Genomic DNA, 25,086 nt, shown 5'->3' on the forward strand with positions numbered 1-25,086 from the left:
CCGCCACGGTGATGTCCTTCTACGCAGAAGGGTGTACTACGCAGAACGGTTATACCATGAAATAACTTCCAATCTCCAAAAATTATGAAATAACTCCCAAAGAAATTTTATTGGGGATTATTTCATTTGGAAGTTATTTCATTATGAAATAATTACCAGCAAAAATTATGAAATAAGTTCCCATAAATTGGGAGCTATTTCATAATGAAATAAGTCCCAATTTGTATGGAAAATATTTGGGAGTTATTCTTCACAACGATGTATCACATATTGAAAGCAATTATCAAGTAAATAATTTATAAAGAAAACGCCAATTTCGCTGTTTTTACAGGACGCTTAAAAAAATATTTTCTTAAAGTTTTGAAATCTCCAATAAGTATTCGAGCCCGGAGGGAACTTTTTCAGTTATACGCTCTAGTATACCTAAGTATATAAAGTCATATAAAAACTTCCAAAGATATATTAATAAATTGAATAGCGTGCGTGCCGAAAGATCGCCGAACGCATTAGCAAAATTCCAACCCACACGTTTTATCTAACAGCTTTTAGAAATTTTTCGATAGTTTTATTTATTTGTAAAAGTAATAATAGGCATGTACTCGTACATATGGGGTATTCCATCCCATTTCGACCAATTTTGAACCCGACTCCTTTAGAATTGGCTGAAAGTTTTTCTTCTTTTTCTAGCTTACGAAAGACGTTTTTCAGAAGTTTTTCAAATTTTTTCATCCAAATCAAAAAAAGTTATGAATTTTTAAAAAAAACACCGTTTTTGTTTTCAAAATGCTATAACTTTTTCAAAAATTGACCGTTTGGGATCTTTTTTTTTTTTAATTTGTTTTTAAATGTACTTTTCGGAAAAAATTCAAAAAAATTTTTAAAGTTTTTTTTGTAATTTTTCAGTTTTTCGAGATTTTTCGAATTTCGCCCTTTTTTTCTTATAAAAAACTTCAATCAATTCTGCAATCATCCCCACTAATCCCGGAGTGGGCCGAGAATTTTTACTTAAAAATTTTTTTTGTATTTTTTCCGAAAAGTACATTTAAAAACCTACTTAAAAACAAAAAAATGATCCCAAACGGTAAATTTTTGAAAAAGGTAAAACATTTTGAAAAAAACACCCTTTTTTTCAAAATATTTAAAACTTATTTTGAGTTGGAAAACGGTGTTTTTTTCAAAATGCTATAACTTTTTCAAAAATTTACCGTTTGGGATCATTTTTATACTCAGTTGAGCAGAGCTCACAGAGTATATTAACTTTGATTGCATAGGTTGTACAGGTATAAAGAAATCGAGATAGATATAGACTTCCATATATCAAAATCATCAGTATGGAAAAAAAATTAGATTGAGCCATGTCCGTCCGTCCGTCTGACCGTTAACACGATAACTTGAGTAAATTTTGAGGTATCTTGATGAAATTTGGTATGTAGGTTCCTGGGCACTCATCTCAGATCGCTATTTAAAATGAACGATATCGGACAATAACCACGCCCACTTTTCGATATCGAAAATTTCGAAAAATCGAAAAAGTGCGATAATTCATTACCAAATACGTATTAAGCGATGAAACTTGGTAGGTGAGTTGAGCTTATGACGCAGAATAGAAAACTAGTAAAATTTTGGACAATGGGCGTGGCACCGCCCACTTTTAAATGAAGGTAATTTAGAAGTTTTGCAAGCTGTAATTTGGCAGTCGTTGAAGATATCATGATGGAATTTGGCAGGAACGTTACTCTTATTACTTTATACCTGCTTAACAAAAATTAGCAAAATCGGAGAACGACCACGCCCACTTTTTAAAATTTTTTTTTTTTTTAATTCAAATTTTAAAAGAAAAGTTAATATATTTACAGCATATAAGTAAATTATGCCAACATTCAACTCCAGTAAGGATATGGTGCAACAAAATACAAAAATAAAAGAAAATTTCAAAATGGGCGTGGCTCTGCCCTTTTTCATTTAATTTGTCTAGGATGCTTTTAATGCCATAAGTCGAACAAAAATTAACCAATCCTTGTGAAATTTGGTAGAGGCTTAGCTCCTAGGACGATAACTGTTTTCTGTGAAAAAGGGCGAAATCGGTTGAAGCCACAGTCGACCGTCTGTCCTTCCACTCGGCCGTTAACACGATAACTTGAGCAAAAATCGATATATCTTTACTAAACTCAGTTCACGTACTTATCTCAACTCACTTTGTATTGGTGTAAAAAATGGCCGAAATCCGACTATGACCACGCCCACTTTTTCGATATCGAAAATTACGAAAAATGAAAAAAAATACCATAATTATATACCAAATACGAAAAATGGAATGAAACATGGTAATTGTATTGGTCTATTGACGCAAAATATAACTTTAGAAAAAAACTTGGTAAAATGGGTGTGACACCTACCATATTAAGTAGAAGAAAATGAAAAAGTTTTGCAAGGCGAAATCAAAAGCCCTTGGAATCTTGGAAGGAATACGGTTTGTGGTATTACATATATAAATAAATTAGCGGTACCCGACAGATGATGTTCTGGATCACCCTGGTCCACATTTTGGTAGATATCTTGAAAACGCCTTCACATATACAACTAAGGGCCACTCCCTTTTAAAACCCTCATTAATACCTTTAATTTGATACCCATATCGTACAAACAAATTCTAGAGTCACCCCTGGTCCACCTTCATGTCGATATCTCGAAAAGGCGTCCACCTGTAGAACTAAGGCCCACGCCTTTTTAAAATACTCATTAACTCCTTTCATTTGATACCCATATCGTACACAAAAATTCTAGAGTCACCCCTGGCCCACCTTTATGGCGATATCTCGAAAGGGCATCCACCTATAGAACTAAGGCCCACTCCCTTTTAAAATACTCATTAACGCCTTTCATTTGATACCCGTATCGTACAAACAAATTCTAGAGTCACCCCTGGTCTACCTTTATGGAGATATCTCGAAAAGGCGTCCACCTATAGAACTAAGACCCACGGCCTTTTAAAATACTCATTAACACCTTTCATTTGATAACCATATTGTACAAACGCATTCTAGAGTCAACCCAGGTCCACTTTTATAACGATATTCCGAAACGCGTCCACCTATAGAACTTAGGCCCACTCCCTTTTAAAATACTCATTAACACCTTTCATTTGATACCCATATAGTACAAACAAATTCTAGAGTCACCCCTGGTCCACGTTTATGGCGATATCTCGAAAAGGCGTCCACATATAGAACTAAGGCCCACGCCCTCTTAAAATACTCATTAACACCCTTCATTTGATACCCATATCGTACAAAATAAATTCTAGAGTCACCCCTGGTCCATCTTTATGGCGATATCCCTAAATGGCGTCCATCTATAGATCTATGGCCCACTTCCTCTTAAAATACTCTTTAATACCTTCCATTTGATACACATGTCATACAAACACATTCCAGGGTTACCCTAGGTTCCTTTTACAACATGGTGATTTCCCTTACTTTGTCTCCACAGCTCTCAACTGAGTATGTAATGTTCGGTTACACCCGAACTTAGCCTTCATTACTTGTTTTTAATATGTTTTTAAATGTACTTTTCGGAAAAAAAAACAAAAAAATTTTTTAAGTTTTTTTTTTTTCAATTAAATAAAAAAAAAATTATCGGCCCACTTCGGGATTAGTGGGGATGATTGCAGAATTCATTAAAGTTTTTTATGAGAAAACAAGTAAGGAAGGTTAAGTTCGGGTGTAACCGAACATTACATACTCAGTTGAGAGCTATGGTGACAACATAAGGGAAAATAACCATGTAGGAAAATGAACCGAGGGAAACCCTGGAATGTGTTTGTATGACATGTGTATCAAATGAAAGACATTAAAGAGTATTTTATGAAGGAGTGGGCCATAGTTCTATAGGTGGACGCCATTTAGGGATATAGCCACAAAGGTGGATCAGGGTTGACTCTAGAATGCGTTTGTACGATATGGGTATCAAATGAAAGGTATTAATGAGTATTTTAAAAGGGCGTGGACCTAAGTTCTATAGATGGACGCCTTTTCGAGATATCGCCGTAAAGATGGACCAGGGGTGACTCTAGAATGCGTTCGTACGATATACGTATCAAATTAAAGGTATTAATGAGAGTTTTAAAAGGGAGTGGTGGTAGTTGTATATGTGAAGGCGTTTTCCAGATATCGACCAAAATGTGGACCAGGGTGACCCAGAACATCAACTGTTGGATACCGCTAATTTATTTATATATGTAATACCTGCCAAGATTTTAAGGGTTTTTTATTTCGCCCTGCAGAACTTTTTCATTTTCTTCTACTTAATATGGTAGGTGTCACAACCATTTTATAAAGTTTTTTCTAAAGTTATATTTCGCGTCAATAAAACAATCCAATTACCTTAACATATTTCATCCCTTTTTTCGTATTTGGTATGGAATTATGGCATTTTTTTCATTTTTCGTAATTTTCGATATCGAAAAAGTGGGCGTGGTCATAGTCGGATTTCGTTCATTTTTCATACCAAGATAAAGTGAGTTCAGATAAGTACGTGAACTGAGTTTAGTAAAGATATATCGATTTTTGCTCAAGTTATCGTGTTAATGGCCATGCGGAAGGACAGACGGAAGACTGTGTATAAAAACTGGGCGTGACATCAACCGATTTCGCCCATTTTCACAGAAAACAGTTAACGCCATAAAATCTATGCCCCTACCAAATTTCAAAAGGATTGGTTAATTTTTGTTCGACTTATGGCGTTAAAAGTATCCTAGACAAATTAAATGAAAAAGGGCGGAGCCACGCCCATTTTTAAATTTTCTTTTATTTTTGTATTTTGTTGCATCATATCATTACTGGAGTTGAATCTTGACATAATTTACTTATATACTGTAAAGATATTAAATTTTTTGTTAAAATTTTACTTTAAAAAAAATTTTTTTTTAAAAGTGGGCGTGGACCTTCTCCGATTTTGCTAATTTTTATTAAGCGTACATATAGTAATAAGAGTAACGTTCCTGCCAAATTTCATCATGATATCTTCAACGACTGCCAAATTACAGCTTGCAAAAGTTTTAAATTACCTTCTTTTAAAAGTGGGCGGTGCCACGCCCATTGTCCAAAATTTTACTAATTTTCTATTTTGCGTCATAAGTTCAACTCATCTACCAAGTTTCGTCGCTTTATCGGTCTTTTGTAATGAATTATCGCACTTTTTCGGTTTTTCGAAATTTTCGATATCGAAAAAGTGGGCGTGGTTATAGTCCGATATCGTTCATTTTAAATAGCGATCTGAGATGAGTGCTCAGGAACCTACATACGAAATTTCATCAAGATACCTCAAAATTTACTCAAGTTATCGTGTTAACGGACGGACGGACGGACGGACATGGCTCAATCAAATTTTTTTTCGATCCTGATTATTTTGATATATGGAAGTCTATATCTATCTCGATTCCTTTATATATGTACAACCAACCGTTATCCAATCAAACTTAATATACTCTGTGAGCTCTGCTCAACTGAGTATAAAAAAAAGGCCGAAATTCGAAAAATCTCGAAAAACTGAAAAATTACAAAAAAAAAAACTTAAAAAATTTTTTTGAATTTTTTCCGAAAAGTACATTTAAAAACAAATTAAAAAAAAAGATCCCAAACAATCAATTTTTGAAAAAGTTATAGCATTTTGAAAACAAAAACGGTGTTTTTTTAAAAATTCATAACTTTTTTTGAGTTGGATGAAAAACTTCTGAAAAACGTCTTTCGTAAGCTAGAAAAAGAAGAAAAACTTTCAGCCAATTCTAAAGGGGTCGGGTTCAAAATTGGTCGAAATGGGATGGAATACCCCATATATATACATATTTACATATGGAACCTTGAAAATCTGCTAAATCATGGACAATACAATAAAAGGGATCACGAAAAAAGGATAGACTTAAACACTTGGGTAAAAGTGTTAAGTGCTAAATATTAATGTGCAATTTGAGTATGTATGCTTATAAATTATAATGTACTTCATTTATTGGCTTTCGTAGGTGTGTACGTAGAAGATCAAACGATCACATTAAATTAAAAACCTGGAGATATGGAAATCTATATTCATATATGTACATAGATAAATTGCATGCCCTTGATTGACAGGCCTTTGATAAGCTGGTATACAGCTCTTTAGAAAATTTTAAAAATAAAAGGTACTTTGACATATTGAAAACTATAGCACTTGTATGCAGACAATAAATCGAGCTACAGCTGTGCTATATGGCAGCTGCTAATCGTATCACGAGGTACACAACTAGCGCTTTGAAGATCAGTTAGATGGATCTTTTGTATAAGACCGCATACATTTGAATTTATTTGCATTTATGTATATTTGCATGAATCACAGATTTGATAGAATAGTGATCAGTGTTGTTCTATGTTATCTATACCTTTGGGAATTGCAAAAATTGGTAGTATCTAAGTCTTTTCCGCATACACTAGCAAATAGTGCACTCTGAGCCATACTCCAAGCTTTAGACATTTTTATACATTTCACGAATATAAAATAGTATTTTGGGTTAAGTCCAACTATTGAAAATTGCTAGCCCTTGAAGTAGGAAAGATAGATACACCAATAAATAGAGCGAAATCTTCAGTATGTTGCCCTATCCGTATGTCGGTCCTTCCTTCTGTTTTAATGCAATTTAGTCTTTTGAGATATATTGATGATATTTGGTGAGCGTTTATATTTGGGTGTATTTGGGTTACATACATATATGGCACATATTGTTGTCTAACCATCAAATATATTCCATACAACCGATTTTTCGGATAAGAGGAGCTTTTGTCATTTCTTTATTGTTTTAAAAGCTTGAAGATTCAAGTTTCTAATTATGCCTTAATATATAACATATGAATTTACATCGTTGTACGAAAAATGTTCCTGATCTGTGGTATTTATAATATACATATATCCAATACAACCGAAAGTTTACCGTCATAGATCCGACATGTACACCGCTACAAATGCGAAAACTGTTGTGAGGATTACCAGTCTAATATACATATGTTACAGATTTATGGAAAACACCCTTAAAGACTCTTATAATGAATTTTTCTCTGTAGAGAGATACTTTCAAGTCAAGGGAATAACCTATGATTGGGCTAAATATAACTGACCGGTCCCTGAGGACCACACATAGACTGAATGAGTACATAGTGTTCCCAGAAGTTTGTTTAACGGCAAAACTGAAAAGGCCTATATAAAACTAGGACCTATGTTAAACAAGTAATGAGTACATAGTGTTCCCAGAAGTTTGTTTAACGGCAAAACTGAAAAGGTCTATATAAAACTAGGACCTATGTTAAACAAGTAAGGAGGTCTTAGTTCGGGTGAAACCGAATATTACATACCCAGCTGTACAATTTAAATGCTGTTGTTGTTTGTTTTGTGTGCTTAATAGGTGTGTCCGCATTCGCTAAATGTGCCAGACTTTCAACATCCGACGCAAACTCTTGCAATGTTTCACCAGACCTCTGGAAGCGGTTCAGCAACTCCATTTGGTATAACTGCCTCCTATGCTCGATTCCATATCGCCTCTCTATTGCGCCCATCAATGCTTCATAAATGTTACATTCGTACTCTGGAATCGTCTGTAAGATTTCCGCTGCAGGCCCTTTCAATGCCACGAACAGTGCAGCAACTGCGGTCTTCTCAAGCTGTAGCTTAAAGACCTGGAAAGGAACAGAACTGTCAAAAGATGGAGTTTTATCTTCGTATTACTCGATAAAGCAGCCGGGCGATTAAGTTGCAGTTCCTGTATACGACCTCTCAAAGCACCCACCTCTGCCTGGAATTTTTCTTCAAACTGCATTATTTTTTCGTCCATGCGCGCTTCGAGTTTTGATGATATACGCGCCTCTTGTGCTTCTAGTTGTACTTTTATGCGTGTCCCTTGTTGTTTCAATTGAGTTGCCATATATGTCTCTTGTTCTTCCAGGTGTGATGAAATTTGTGTTTCTTGTGCTTCAATCTTGGACGTTATGCCGTGCCTCCTGTGATTCCATATATGTCTTCTGTTCTGCCAGTTGAGATGACACTGTCGATGTTTGAGCAGACATTGGAGCCAAAATCATGTTCAAGTCTGTGCTCGTAACTGTCTGCGATGTTTCATTTTTCTCTTAAATTTTTGTTGTTTTTTCGTCCCCATCAGGATGAAAGACATACTCATCCACATTAATTCCTTCCAACTCCATTGCCTCCCGTAGCCGTGCTTGAAGTTCGATCTTATTGCCGGTTGTATTCAATCCACGGTTGTCCAACTCCTTTTTCAGTTGCTGGATCCTTAATTCACTTAACTTTGCCACGTCCAAATTGTATTCGAAATGTTCGGAATTTATTCAACAATTCCTCTTCTGACACCAATTGTAACGAATTTAGGGAAATTCCGCTTATTCTAAATCTTCTGCTAACGTTCGAATCGCTAAACTGTTGAATAAATAACTCCAATATTCAATAATGCAAAAATGGTTTTTATCAGACTACTTGAAAGTACTTCACAATAACACTTCACAACCAATAGCATGCTTAAATCAAACTGATTCTGCTTACTCAGCTTTTGCTCCTTTTATACTCTCTGCTGTGTCGTTCGCATACTTCTAAGCGTTTCTTCTTCTAGAATTTACTACTTGTTTACCAGCTATAAACTCACGATCTATAAACTACAGATGCACGTTTATAGCTTCTCGCATAGCCATATGCGCGTGTATGTGTGAGTGATAATTCCACCGATGATTGCATACTTTTGTAAGTATCTCAGATATATGTATCTGTTTGTGCATATCTCTCCGCTTCTTGTATGTACATATGTGTAGACATAATGATTGATTTGTTTATATAGATACAAGTGACTGCTTAGTATCGGCTTAGAAATGATAGTATGCCTTATTGTTGCTAATATTCATCACAATATTTGAATCTAGTCTGTAAGATTTTTAGACATAATATACTAAACTTAACTCAGGTTAAACTCCCGCAAACGACTAGGCTCCATACACCCCATTCACCGAACTTGCATCAGTCTCTCCTTGGATATGACCACAAGTGTCCGCGCATATTTTGTTACCTTTTCTTTGACACACAAATCGCTTTAAACTATTAAAGTACGACGCATTTGTCCGTCTTGAACACCAAAAGATGTTTTTCGTAACAAAGCCGTCAATCTCATAAGTTTTGTGTGAGTATTTTTTAGGATTTATTTCCATAAGCATTCCACATTGAATTTATTCATAATTTGATTGTTTTTGTATTTGATTGTCACCGTAGCCATTAACCTGATTTTCTACAATTTCTATTAATGTCAAAGCAAAAACCGCAAGACAACTTAAACGTAAAAAAATAACGTTTATAATTTTCTCTTTCTTTGTTAAAGTGAATAGTGAAACAAGCATGTTCACAATTTCAGTTAAGTACCCAACAAAGTCGATGAGCACAAAAAGTGAACTGCAATATACAAACTACTATTCATATCACCAAATCTGTAACTGTGCGATATCTGAATGCAGTGGTGGTTTATGGAAGGGCGCTCGGGCGCCAGTTTTAGGTGATCCGCACGGGATCAGGACATAAAATTGTAACAATACCTTCAAACAAAATATTCAGTTTTTGTTCTTGTAAGCCAAACATCAATATTGTTTTTTTGAAAATAGTACTTTCCCATTTTGTTATTCATTTTATTAAAGTGCTTCCGAGAAGGGCACTGCAATTATAAATTTACTTATATTTCTTGAGCATTTCTCGGACCTTTGAAAAAATGCCCAAGAAATCCTACAATACGCTACAAGAAGTAGAAGAATAAAGCGTAACACCAGCAACGATTCCGATAGTCCACTCAAACAACCTTTTTCCAAAATGGTAATGATTTTTCTCCATAAAAATGTCTTCCTCAAAATAAATTTTCTAACCTGACTAATAAGGATGGAAATTTTCTTCATCAAAAATTCGTATTCAAAATAGATTTTTTTTTAGTCAAAAATACTCGGCTAGTTTTGTCATCGTGGATTTAAAGTCTGATAGGAAACGCGATGGACGAGGAGAGGCCGAAAGATTAACAAGACTTTGCCACTTACACCACAGTAGCCATAAGAAGGAAAGCGCAATTCGGAGCCACGTCCTAGGGGTTGTGGAGAGAAACAGACTTTGGACCCAGGTACTGTTGTGGTTGTTGTTGTATTAACGATAAAGCCACCCCCGCAGGTTTTGGGAGGATTAACGATGTTGATGGTACTTTGCCAAATATAGATCCGGTACGTTTCGGTAACAAGCACCATTAAGGCACTAGCCCGACCATCTCGGGAACGTTTAACATGGCCACATTTAACCTTCTAGGCCATCCCGCTCTCCTCCCCCTAGTTCCATGGAGAATTTGGGGTCGCCAGAGCCTCACCTGTTAAATATGTGTATGATCCGTTCGTATTTGTAACAGGATTCCCCTCGCGTAGATGAGGTTTGACAATTGGTTTGCGGAAGCTCTGAAGCTATTAAGCCTAGTTTTGCGCTTTTAAACCCCTTGAATCCCCAAGGTGCTGTCGTTCAATGCTGTAAACGAGCAACTCGCAGTTATCCGCAACGAGGTAAGCTTTTTAACATTTGTCTGCGCTTTCTCACCCATGAAATAGGACCCAGCTTGGATTCTGATATCAAAATCATGATTTGTGATTTTAACGTTCGTATTGGCAGAAAATAGGTGTTAAGTTCCAAGGTTAGAAAATTCAGCCTCCTCGATGGAGGATCCCCAAAGGTTAGATACGCCAAGCTACTTCGCTTACCCCTGTTTCAATAACACGAAACCAGATTGATCACATCGAACGCAGTCATATTATCAGCATCCTGTATTTGGGAACTCTACGAGTCTCCACGTCTCTGTACAGCAAAGAGAGTGCGAGCACTCACTGTGGTAACTTCTGCTTGACGATGTAACCCAATAACTACTTGCTACCTCCTAGAAGTACAACTGTAACGCAGGTACAGAAAGAAAGACGTTGCATATAGGGCCTTTACGCAGTATGGCTACAAATCGCTTTGTATATCGTCAAACAGTGATAGAGATGATGAGCTCGATTCTTCGAACACCGATGACGGTATAGTTCCGACATCCGACTATGACGAAGTGAGTGTGGCAACTTCCCGCTCTTCAAAGATGCATGCAAAGTAAAGACAAAATTCTTGCCTCATCGGATAAGAACCACGCTATATAAGTATCTGGTTATACCTGTCTGATGCATGGCTCGGACACATGTATGGTATCTGGATAACTAGGTATTCACTTTTGAAATATTCGAGCGAAAACACAAAGGCTTCGCTCGCAAAGTTAAGTTATTCGAACGCATTCAGACGCTCCGGTACAGAAAATCATCCTTGTATTTTAGTCTCCCCTTCCGACAGATATTCCTACCGCGAGAATGGTCTAAACCCTTGAACCCGTCAGGACTCGTCAGTCGGTTAAGTATGAATTAATTACGACGACAATACATTTCCGAAAATCACTAAGAAACTTTATGGAAATAAATTTTTCTTACCATTATTTGTCTTTGTCTTTGGAGAATTCGGCTAGCCTAGAGCTAAGAAAGAGCTAGATAATATAGCGGTAGTACTAGTTCTGGCTCAGTAACGAACCAGTTCATTCAAATGTCTACTTTCTTTAGCGGCGGCAACTGGCCCCCAGTCCATTACCTCGCAACTGGAACTCGAACAATTCCATTATGAACAGTCTTAAAGCATTTTATTTTGATAGGTTTCAACCAGAGCCGATTGAACGATGAAAGATAATCGCTACTTAGAAATGTCTTTTAACTATCAATTTCTTAACTGAAATAGAACGGTTTCTAGCTCTCGGGCTATATTATTTAAGGAATGGTTCGTAGTTCTACTCCAGTGCATATTTCACCTGGGGCGCATTTTTGTTAAAGCCGGCCCTGCATAAATGCTTATGAATATGTACGTAGTTAAAGTTAGGTATTTTTAGCAGCGGGTATCGTACGCAGAACAATTGGAAATAACAGCCACAAAAGAGTCACATGGGTACAAAGTACATTGATCTATAGATCAGATATATTCTTCTGATCGCACACGCAAAGATACCGACGGATTATTGGATTTACTTGAAGTAAGGTGGTGCATCATCCATTCGATTGTGACCGGCAGACAGACAGCTCGTCAATTCAAATGAAGTTATCACTTTGGTTTTAGAGTCAAAAAGAGCATTCGTTTGATGGAGTGACTGATGTTGGATGCGTTATTACAAGCTGCGCATGCGCATAAGGTCGTCTCTTGGCTTCTATTGTAGTTGTTTCCTTTGTTTTCAAAAATTAAATATTTTCCCTATTGTTTTTCAGAACCGATTTAACACACGTATGTGTGTATAGAATATATTGCATTTTGTACTACATGCCACACATGTAGATGTAAAGGCAGTTAAGTCAAAAATATCGATTTTTAAAATTTAGTATACCGCAGATTGCTTAATCCAACACCTATCGATCTGTAAAATCCTAGCAATAGTATCTTCAGTATTCACAGAGAAAATGCGCGATAAAAATTGTGAATTCCTTCAGCTCATATGGAAAAGGTATTCAATTTTTTGGGTTTGTCTGCGTTGATCATTATTTAGATCTAGATATGCTGTATTTATTTATCCATTTATATTTCAAGTGAGCACGCAGCCCCTTTTTATATCGTAGCTATGTTTGTTGCATGTAGATATGTACTTTAAAATTTTTTTTTAACTTTTTTTACATTCTTGCTTACTAGAAAAATTATCCATCAAGTGGTCTGTCATACTATCGAACATTTGACCGTTGTCTTGATTGTGTTATATGGCAAAGTGTATGCGTTGATCGCTTGATAGATTTCCATTGAATTTGTATGAAAATATTGAAAAAAAAATGAATTTTTCTTTGAATATTTCTTTCTTGTGCTTTTCTCTCTTAATGCTCCCACTGTTTAATTTGAAGGCTCAATTAGCCAAGAGAAATATGATGCCCAACACTTCTCTTTCATTTAAAGCCGCCTTTTCCAGCGTACTACGGCTTCCAAATAAGTGCTATGTAAAAAATTTGGTTTCATAAAATAGCAAATACGTATTACATATGTAATTACCCGCCTTCCCGTTCGATGGTTTATATTGTAGAACCTCACGAACGTGACTGACAGCCAAGCAGCGACCAAAGCTCTTCAGTTGACATTCTTCTTCTCTTCCTACCTATATCAAAATAAAATGAGATGAAGTAAGGGTATTTATGAGTGGATGTAACCGAACCTAAGAGCTTCTATCGTGTAGTTCATTTAGCTTCAGTTTTTTTTGACACTAAGAATAATCAAAAGTGGTCGTGTTCGTTAATCGATTTTTCCCACTTTTGTTACAAATACTCCTCAAATTTTGTTTTGAGATAAACCGGTTTCGGCGTTGTGCCATCATCAGTGTCGATTTTCGTTCTGATCTGTTGTTGTCGTTTGTTCTGTATTTATAGTTCGTAGGTACATGAGCAGGTATTGTCAAAATTGATGCTTGTGTATATTTAGTTATGTGTATGTGCTGTGTGTTAATTCAGAACCGAGGGTGGTTTACTAATCGATTTGTGTGGCTGACTGGGGTAGGTAAAAATCCGTGATTTTAGTCGTGTGACCTCCTTTGTGGGTTTTTTGTTTTGGTCTGTTAATTGTTTTGTGTTTATTTGTTGTTGTGTGTTTGTTTATTGTACCTGTGTGATTACTTTGTTTCATGTAAACAAGTTTTAAAGACTCGAATATTGTGTTAGAAATTGTGTTTATCTGTTCGTTTATTATTCTACCGTCGAATGTTTTCTGTTTGTAGATTTCCATGTTTTCGAGTACGTTGAGACGTCGGCCTTTTGCTTGTATGTGAAGAACCTTAACTGTTTTATTGATATTAGCTGGGGAACATTCATTCTCGATCATGTGATTCGCGAAGTTAGACTCGAGTATAATGTTTGGATTCCGTATTTTTTTGTTGTAATCTCTGATATGTTTTCTGAACCTCGTTCTTATTTGCCGTCCTGTTTGTCCTATGTAACTATGCTGGCATCCGCAGGTAAGCTTGTATACGCCGTGGCTGCTAAACGGATCCCCTGAATTAGTGTTAGTTCTTAGTTTTCGGCCTAGATTTTTCGATGTTTTGAACGCTGTGTTAATGTTGTATTTTTTAAAGAAGTTTGCCAATTTATATGTTGATTTTCCAGTATATGTCATAGTCGTCCAGCTATTATTTCCCTTTTCATTATTTCTTTTTGGTTCTCCATTTACTACTAGTGCTTTATTATATCCGTTGTTTGCAGCGATATTATATACATATGACCTCAAATTCTCTCTTATATGCCTCATGTGTAAGAGGTGTTCTTTCAAGTCTATGTACCAACTGCCTCAATGCTGCATTTATATGCTGTTGGGGGTTATTTGAGCTATGGTGTATTATTGTGTCGGTGGCCGTTGGCTTTCTATATATGTCATAGTTAAATCTTTTGGCTTCTTTATCAATATTTATCGTGAGGTCTAGCTAGTTGATTCCTCCGTCTTTTTCGGTTTCCATTGTAAATTTTATATTTCCATACTGCTTGTGGAGGTACTCCAGTACAAGCTCTTCGTTATTAGTAGTTAAAACACATATTATGTCTTCCACGTATCTAGCATAAAATGACACGCCTAATTTAGACTTCAGCTCCTTTATGTACTTTTCTTCCAAATTGTGCATGAACACTTCCATAAGAATTGCTGATGTGTGGCTTCCCATTCTAAGACCGTTTGTTTGTCTATATATTTTATTGTTGAATTGAAAATATTGTTGACGTTGAGTGGTTCTTAGCGTATTTGTGATTTGCATACCTTTCACTTTGTTTTTTGTATTATGAACTATTGTTGAGCTAACTATGTCCAAAGTCTCCGATAGTGGTATAGATGGGTATAAATCTTGTATGTCAAAATATACCATTTTGCTGTCCCTTTTTAGCTCTACGGTCTCAAGTCTCTCTATTAGTTCTGTTGTGTTAGCTATTGCATATTCGTTCCTTAGCTCCAGAGTATCTTTCAATATCGTTTTTAAATATCTGGACAGTTTGTAACATGGTGCCGATTCTGTTTTGGCTATATATTCCTCTTTTTCGATTAGCACAGTGGTGTTTCCTTTGTCCACTTTCGTTGTAACAATATTGTTTTTCCTTAGTTTATGCCTTAGATTCTTTATTGTTTTCTCCTCTGTATTCGATTTTTGTCCTTCCTGTGCTTTCACCTCCTTTTTTATGATTTCCCTGCACATGTGTCTTTCGTGCTCCTGTTCTTCCTGTGGTATCAATGATTGCTCAAAACAAAGGCGATGCCTTGCTCATTTCCAGATTTATTTTATTTATTCCTTTTATTGTTATAAGTGCACTTTGGAAGTTAAATAGCATTGACAAAAAAGTAATTTTCGCAAAGATGTTGCCTACTATATTCGCCTAAGTTACCTCCAAATATTTTTTATATAAAAGTCGGCGTGTCACTTTCCCGATTTCGATTATTCCTTACCACAAAGTTGATCAGTTTACCAAGTTTTGTTGTGACAACTTAAACCGTTTATTTGACCAGAAAAAAACAATTTTCAGAAATTTGTGTGTCACGCCCGTTTTTGAAAATTTTCAAAAATGTAAATTAGCGGTAATCAAAAAAATTACGTTTTTGGTGTTTTCCAAAATTTAATATATATAAAAAGTAGGCGTGCTTGTTGTACAATTTCGCTGATATTAAGTTGCAATTGGAGAGGAAAGCCAAGGAACACACATACCAAATTTCAGCAAAATATCTCAAAATTTACTCAAGTTATCGTGTTCACAGACGGACAGCCGCACGGACATGGCTAAATGAATTTCTTCTTTCACCCTGATCTGATTTGATTTATGAAAGTATATTTTTATCTCGAAAAGTTTATGCAACTACAAGCCTCCGTTATGTCAACTAAGCTAATATACTCCGTTATCTTTATTCAGCTGAGTAAAAAAAAATGGCTTACCCTAATACCTCATACATAGAACAACCTTAATTTATTAGTGGCTTAAATTTTTTCAGCAAAAATATGTATAATACAAAATGTTTTATTCATTTAAATATGGAATATTTTTATTTTGTGGTTACGTCACATGTTATTCGTTTGAGTTAAATTCTCTATTCAGGTTATTTAAAATGCAAATTAAAATTAGATATGTATCTAAAAACATTCAATCATCAAATCAACCTTTTTCAAAAACCCAAAAAGTAAACCAGTTTAACTTGTGTATTCATGAGACAAATTTAGGAGAATCTACCGTAAAAGTGATTGTCATATTTTAAGCCTAATTAAGAAATGATTGTATTGCATTTGAATGTAGGTGATCATCTGAAATTATTTAATAGTAACAAATACATTTTGTTTGTATTAGCGTGACCAGAAAAAACTGAAACGGTTTTTTAATGAGGGTCAAGAAAATTTAAGTAACTTTTATGGTATTTTCAGGTCAAATGAAACTAATTTTGGGTCATTTATCGTCGGCTGAGTGGAATATTCTTTTCCCTAGTCGGCCGATTCAAACACGCCCTAGCTGAAAAAACTTTTAAAAAATAACAAGTATATCAGGTTTTGTTTGAAGAATGCTCTGCTTCAGACATATATTAAAAAAATCCCCATATCAAATTTTTTTGCAACAACGCTCTATCTGAGCCTAATATCAAAATATTTTTACGGGAGGTAGGGTGATTAAGACAAAAAGTCTGAGATTGAGCATTATTGAAAACATATTATGAGATGGGGCGTTTTCGAACTGGCAGCCGAGATAGGGTGATATTCCACTCAGCAGTCAACATATATGTAGATGTATAAGATTGGGCCTAATAAAAAAATCTCTTTTGGCATTGCTATAGAACACTTGGCTTGAAAAAACTTTAAATTTATTTGATTTGAAAAAAGTTTAGTATATTTTCAAAAAAAACTTTAAATTTACTTGAAAAAAGTTTCATTTGATTTCAAAATTGTTTTATTTTGCTTGAAAAATGTTTAATTTGTTTTGAAATAGATACATTTGATTTGGAAAAAGTATCAATTTGTTTAAGAAAACTCAGTTTGACTCAAAAAAAAGTTTCATCTCAGTTTCTTTGGATTTATAAAAAATTTCATTTGACTTGAAAAGAACATAATTTCTTTCAAAAATACTTTATTTGATTTTAATAATTTTTTCTTTGATTTGAAAAACGTTTCATTTGAACATATCTTCCTTTGACTTGAAAAAAGTTTCACTTAATTTTTATTTTTATTTTTTTGAAAAATTTTAAATTTCCATTTAATATGAAAAAGTTTCATTTGACTTGAAAAAGGTTCAATTTGACTTGAAAGAATGTTTAATTTGATTTGAAATCGGTTTTGTTTTATTTGAAAAAAGTTTAGTATATTTTCCAAAAAGTATAAATTTACTTGAAAAAAGTTTCATTTAATTTAAAAAAAAGTTTAATTGGGCTTGAAAAAGTTTCAATTGACTTGAAAAAAGTCTCATTTGATTTGAGAAAATGTGTAATTGGACTTGAAAAAAGTTTAAATTGTTTTGAAAAAGATTTAATTTTATTAGAAAAAAGATTTCACCAGATGTTTTCGTATTTTAAATAAAAATGTATTCCCCCCAAGCTGAGACTCGAACTCTAGTTGTCAGACTTTTGAAAAAAGTTTAATTATCATTTTGCTTGAAAAAAGTTTAATTTGACCTGAAAAAGATATATAATGTTCGAAACCATGTCCTGATAGCTTTACTATAAAGTATCCGTGTTATCTGCTCGTGTTGATTAAAAAACATGTAATTGCAAAAAATGGTTTATTACGTAATACAAAACATTTCTGAGGAAGGTGAAAAAGCTTCGGAAGGGAGAGTAATTACGGTAGGATTGTAAAGTTAATGGCTAAAGTATTATGGAATTTCGGAACCCCATAACCATATTACCGTTAAAATACACAAGTTTTGAGAAATTCTGTTTATATAATGTCTATTTAACAATTTCTAAAAAATCTGTTTATGATTATTTGTCTTGAATTTATGTACATATATTCCACTCTTTTATCCAATTTGGACCACTGTACCACCACATAAATACACCGATCGGCAGAAGATTTTGTTAAACATTGATTTATTACAAATCATTTATCACTCATTAGGGAATGCATTTTGTGGTGATTACAACATAATGATGATGTGTGTCGTCGGAGCGGCAATATACGAAAGCGTTGAAAGTGCTTGAAAGCTACAGCGGCTAGTGGAGGATTAGTGAAGGACTAGTGAAGCCGCATATGTTTAAAGTCGTAGTAAAAATTACAGTATCTACTAAAATAGTAGCAAAAAAATCTTAAGTTGCAATGTAGCAGCGCAATACAGAACAGCTACTTTTATGTCCAAGAAATATATAATAAAAAGGGGCAGCAAACGCCAAGCTAGATATCAGAAGCACAGCAGTTTCTCTACTTGTAATATGTAAATGAATGCGCTTTTAACTGTGCAGCTGACTTAAATGCCGACGTGTAATTTGCGGTCGAAGCATATGAATTCTCATAATAGCAGTACAATTAAGATAATCCGTTGGCATTAATTATTCGTAGGTGCGCTGTGAGCTAAAGAACGCAGATCAAGCACAAGGCAGTTGAAGGCCTAAACATGACAGTGCACTGTGGCAGCAGCAGTAAACAAATGCACTGGCGCTGAGCGATTTCTCAGCAAAATGTACTACCGAACAATTTTGCGACACATATAGATTGTAACAAGTTAAAAAATAGCAATACAACAACAATTACAATACATACATTTTTCATTAACTCCAGCTGATTGTTTTCCTTTTATGTAGACAAGAAAAACCAGAGACAAATAATTATGTCAATTTTATTTAAAAGTTAAATAAATTAATTGCTTTTAAAAACAAAGCAAAAAACATTTAAAAATGGTTAAAAAAACAAATAAAAAATCACAGACACGTGAAAAATTCACCTTTCAAGATACATGCCATCTATAATTGCAGCTATAATGTATTATAATGTGGACAATGGCGCTGATGTTGATGAGACACCATTCACATTTTTGATTGGCAGCTCGACAAAATTGAAAAATAAAAAGCAAAATAATTTTAGTGAATGCTGTAATGCGAAATTTAACAGCGGCTTATTCTTTGAAAGTCGTTTGATGCATTTGAAAAATGCAATTTTTTTTGCTAATCGATTCAACTAATGAAGTTCAAAATTGGCAAATTTCCATTATGATTTTTATATTCCTCTATACGAGATTGACGTGATAAATCAATCCTCTTTCTTACATGGCCGTAGTCAGGATAAATCTGATATTCAACCGCATTGCCTATCTTTGCTATTCTTAGCAGTATAAAATCCAGAATGTAAAAAGTTCAAATAGTTTTTAAATTTCAGAGTTTTGACAGCCTTTGGCATTATTTCGAAAGCTATTTGCAGAGTTTCAATGCAGATACGACAAGTTATTGTTATACTCAGTTGAGCAGAGCTCACAGAGTATATTAAGTTTGATTGGATAACGGTTGGTTGTACATATATAAAGGAATCGAGATAGATATAGACTTCCATATATCAAAATAATCAGGATCGAAAAAAAATTTGATTGAGCAATGTCCGTCCGTCCGCCCGTCCGTCCGTCCGTCCGTCCGTCCGTCCGTCCGTTAACACGATAACTTGAGTAAATTTTGAGGTATCTTGATGAAATTTGGTATGTAGGTTCCTGAGCACTCATCTCAGATCGCTATTTAAAATGAACGATATCGGACCATAACCACGCCCACTTTTTCGATATCGAAAATTTCGAAAAACCGAAAAAGTGCGATAATTCATTACAAAAGACCGATAAAGCGACGAAACTTGGTAGATGAGTTGAATTTATAACGCAAAATAGAAAATGAGTAAAATTTTGGACAATGGGCGTGGCACCGCCCACTTTTAAAAGAAGGTAATTTAAAATTTTGCAAGCTGTAATTTGGCAGTCGTTGAAGATATCATGATGAAATTTGGCAGGAACGTTACTCTTATTACTATATGTACGCTTAATAAAAATTAGCAAAATCGGAGAAGGACCACGCCCACTTTTAAAAAAAATTTTTTTTAAAAGTAAAATTTTAACAAAAAATTTAATATCTTTACAGTATATAAGTAAATTATGTCGAGATTCAACTCCAGTAATGATATGGTGCAACAAAATACAAAAATAAAAGAAAATTTAAAAATGGGCGTGGCTCCGCCCTTTTTCATTTAATTTTTCTAGGATACTTTTAACGCCATAAGTCGAACAAAAATTAACCAATCCTTTTGAAATTTGGTAGGGGCATAGATTTTATGGCGCTAACTGTTTTCTGTGAAAATAGGCGAAATCGGTTGATGCCACGCCCAGTTTTTATACACAGTCGTCTGTCCTTCCGCATGGCCGTTAACACGATAACTTGAGCAAAAATCGATATATCTTTACTAAACTCAGTTCACGTACTTATCTGAACTCACTTTATCTTGGTATGAAAAATGAACGAAATCCGACTATGACCACGCCCACTTTTTCGATATCGAAAATTACGAAAAATGAAAAAAATGCCATAATTCTATACCAAATACGAAAAAAGGGATGAAATATGGTAAGGTAATTGGATTGTTTTATTGACGCGAAATATAACTTTAGAAAAAACTTTATAAAATGGTTGTGACACCTACCATATTAAGTAGAAGAAAATGAAAAAGTTCTGCAGGGCGAAATAAAAAACCCTTAAAATCTTGGCAGGTATTACATATATAAATAAATTAGCGGTATACAACAGATGATGTTCTGGGTCACCCTGGTCAACATTTTGGTCGATATCTGGAAAACGCCTTCACATATACAACTACCACCACTCTCTTTTAAAACTCTCATTAATACCTTTAATTTGATACCCATATCGTACAAACTCATTCTAGAGTCACCCCTGGTCCACCTTTATGGCGATATTTCGAAAAGGCGAACACCTATAGAACGAAGGCCCACTCCCTTTTAAAAATACTCATTAACACCTTTCATTTGATACCCATATCGTACAAACAAAGTCTAGAGTCACCCCTGGTCCAGAAAGGCCCACTCCCTCTTAAAATACTCATTAACTCCTTTCGTTTGATACCCATATTGCACAAACGAATTCTAGAGTCACCTCTGGCCCACCTTTATGGCGATATCTCGAAACGGCGTCCACCTATAGAACTAAGGCCCACTCCCTCTTAAAATACTCATTAACTCCTTTCGTTTGATACCCATATTGCACAAACGAATTCTAGAGTCACCTCTGGCCCACCTTTATGGCGATATCTCGAAACGGCGTCCACCTATGGAACTAAGGATTACTCCCTTTTAAAATGCTCATTAACACCTTTCATTTGATACCCATATCGTACAAACAAAGTCTAGAGTCACCCCTGGTCCAGAAAGGCCCACTCCCTCTTAAAATACTCATTAACTCCTTTCGTTTGATACCCATATTGCACAAACGAATTCTAGAGTCACCTCTGGCCCACCTTTATGGCGATATCTCGAAACGGCGTCCACCTATAGAACTAAGGCCCACTCCCTCTTAAAATACTCATTAACTCCTTTCGTTTGATACCCATATTGCACAAACGAATTCTAGAGTCACCTCTGGTCCACCTTTATGGCGATATCTCGAAACGGCGTCCACCTATGGAACTAAGGATTACTCCCTTTTAAAATGCTCATTAACACCTTTCATTTGATACCCATATCGTACAAACAAAGTCTAGAGTCACCCCTGGTCCAGAAAGGCCCACTTCCTCTTAAAATACTCATTAACTCCTTTCGTTTGATACCCATATTGCACAAACGAATTCTAGAGTCACCTCTGGCCCACCTTTATGGCGATATCTCGAAACGGCGTCCACCTATGGAACTAAGGATTACTCCCTTTTAAAATGCTCATTAACACCTTTCATTTGATACCCATATCGTACAAACAAAGTCTAGAGTCACCCCTGGTCCAGAAAGGCCCACTCCCTCTTAAAATACTCATTAACTCCTTTCGTTTGATACCCATATTGCACAAACGAATTCTAGAGTCACCTCTGGTCCACCTTTATGGCGATATCTCGAAACGGCGTCCACCTATGGAACTAAGGATTACTCCCTTTTAAAATGCTCATTAACACCTTTCATTTGATACCCATATCGTACAAACAAAGTCTAGAGTCACCCCTGGTCCAGAAAGGCCCACTCCCTCTTAAAATACTCATTAACTCCTTTCGTTTGATACCCATATTGCACAAACGAATTCTAGAGTCACCTCTGGTCCACCTTTATGGCGATATCTCGAAACGGCGTCCACCTATGGAACTAAGGATTACTCCCTTTTAAAATGCTCATTAACACCTTTCATTTGATACCCATATCGTACAAACAAAGTCTAGAGTCACCCCTGGTCCAGAAAGGCCCACTCCCTCTTAAAATACTCATTAACTCCTTTCGTTTGATACCCATATTGCACAAACGAATTCTAGAGTCACCTCTGGCCCACCTTTATGGCGATATCTCGAAACGGCGTCCACCTATAGAACTAAGGCCCACTCCCTCTTAAAATACTCATTAACTCCTTTCGTTTGATACCCATATTGCACAAACGAATTCTAGAGTCACCTCTGGCCCACCTTTATGGCGATATCTCGAAACGGCGTCCACCTATAGAACTAAGGCCCACTCCCTCTTAAAATACTCATTAACTCCTTTCGTTTGATACCCATATTGCACAAACGCATTCTAGAGTTACCCCTGGTCCATCTTTACGGCGATATCTCGAAAAGGCGTCCATCTATAGAACTTAGGTCCACTCCCTCATAAAATACTCTTTAATGCCTTTCATTTGATACACATGTCATACAAACACATTCCAGGGTTTCCCTCGGTTCATTTTCCTACATGGTTATTTTCCCTTATGTTGTCACCATAGCTCTCAACTGAGTATGTAATGTTCGGTTACACCCGAACTTAACCTTCCTTACTTGTTTTACTATCGGCTTATTATCAACAGAAAATTAGAGTCCTCTTGTAATTGGTTTGTAATCGGCTTTTTATTACCGAGTCATCGGCTTCATTTGGTTATTTAACGGCTTGCATATCTTTTTTTTTTATATCTGCCATCGATTTTATTAAAAAATTAAATTTTTCGACAATAAATCGATAATTTTTCTATAAAAAATCGCTAACTTTTCTAAAACAAACTGACATTCCTTTTATAATAAAAGTAGTTCTGGAAAAGGTATTTCCGAACTTTTAATTTTTTAGTCCGAAGGAAATTATAAAATCCCGACTTTATATTATATAAAAAGTCCAGCCCTATAACTATAGAGAACGGTTCATCCAAATAAAATGAGTTTTTTTTTTCTCCAGAAGCGGTGTATCAAAATTCAAGGCAATATATCAATTGGATCAAACTTTATGGCGAAAATACAGGTGGAAGAGTTGGTTATTGTTTTTTAATGATTTCGATGGTATTTTACTTTTAGTAATGGCTTTTTTTTTGAAAAAAAAAAAATTCCAAAAATAAATACGATGCAGAATTCGTCATAAAAATTGTATGGGTATCCCCAGGTTCCAGTAAATCTTCACCTAGGAAAATTTTTGACGCGGAAAGTATTAAAATGTGTCCCTAATAAAAAGTAATTCCTTAACATATCGATAGTGAATCGATAATTTTTTGATAACAATTCGATAACTTGAAGAAAATAAATCTGTAACATTTCTATAGCAAAGAGATAACTCGTCGATAATAATGCAGTAATTCTTTGATTAAATTTTTTTATCGATAGCACATTAAGAAGTGTTCATAACAAATCGATAACCCGTCTAAATCGATAACTCGTCTATAAACCGATGACTCATCGATAACAATCCATTAGGAATTTAGCGGCTGCCGTGGTGTGGAGGTAGCATGCTCCGCCTACGACATCAAAGCTCTTGCGTTCGCTTCCGTGGAAAGCAACAAAAAATTTAGAAACAAGTTATTTCAATTAGAAACGAATTTTCTACGGGAGGTCACCCGTCGACCCCCGTTTGACAAACACTCCGAGTGCATTTCTGCCATACAAAACTTCTCAGTGAGAATTCATCGGAGTCGGCATAAAACATGTAGGAAAAAATTAAAAAGGACCACGACGCAAATAGGAATAGAGGCTCGGCCGAAATCTCCTCGTAGGTAAATCCGGAAAAATTTATGTACCAATTTTAAAGGAACTCAAATTGTGCTTGGTTTTAATTAGACAGAGTTTTGATCAATCAAGTAATCGATTAATTAGAAAGGAACTGACTTAAAATATGTGTCTTTATAAAGATTGGATTATGTCTCAAACAACCTTTTTTTGTTCTTTTCTTTTTAAAGAAAATTCGTAGGCTTTAGCTATGATAGCTTAAAGATAAAGTTACTTGTGTAATTTATGAAAATCCTCAAATCACTACACTTCTGGTTTCTTTTCACTAATGGGCTTGTTGGGCTGCAAGCTTTTTTGCAGCTTATGGAATCCGATGTTATGAATGTGTGCTTGTTGGGTTGCACGCCCACACTCCAAAATGCATCCAAATGCAACCTTTTAATACCGAAACCGATCCAAATAAACAAAAAACGCAAACCTTTGATGTTTATCACTGTATGTATTTTACAGAATTTATTATCGTTTTAAAACAATGCAAATTAAATTTTGGTTTGTACAACGAAATGAGTAGCCGCGAAAAATTATGTATATCAAGAAGATGTCCTTGCTAGCGCCACGAAAATCAAAAACGAATTGCTGTCACTTGACCATATGTTTTGCTTGACAACTGTCAACACATACTCATTCGAAGGTGTGTTCACTTAGGTTCAGCTGCTGCTCCGAACATCCTCCCCCCGTTGAAACATTAGTGCTTTCAACACACTCTCTAACTGGAAGGACGCACAGCTTATTTACTGCTCGACGCACGATACCTGCAGATGTACGTAGAATGGCAACTCTCACCGCATCATCCTTCCCAGTGATAACGTCAGTTACACGGCCGAGAGGCTATTTTA

Source organism: Eurosta solidaginis, chromosome 1, assembly GCF_040869045.1.
Source record: "Eurosta solidaginis isolate ZX-2024a chromosome 1, ASM4086904v1, whole genome shotgun sequence".
Taxonomy (NCBI): domain Eukaryota; kingdom Metazoa; phylum Arthropoda; class Insecta; order Diptera; family Tephritidae; genus Eurosta; species Eurosta solidaginis.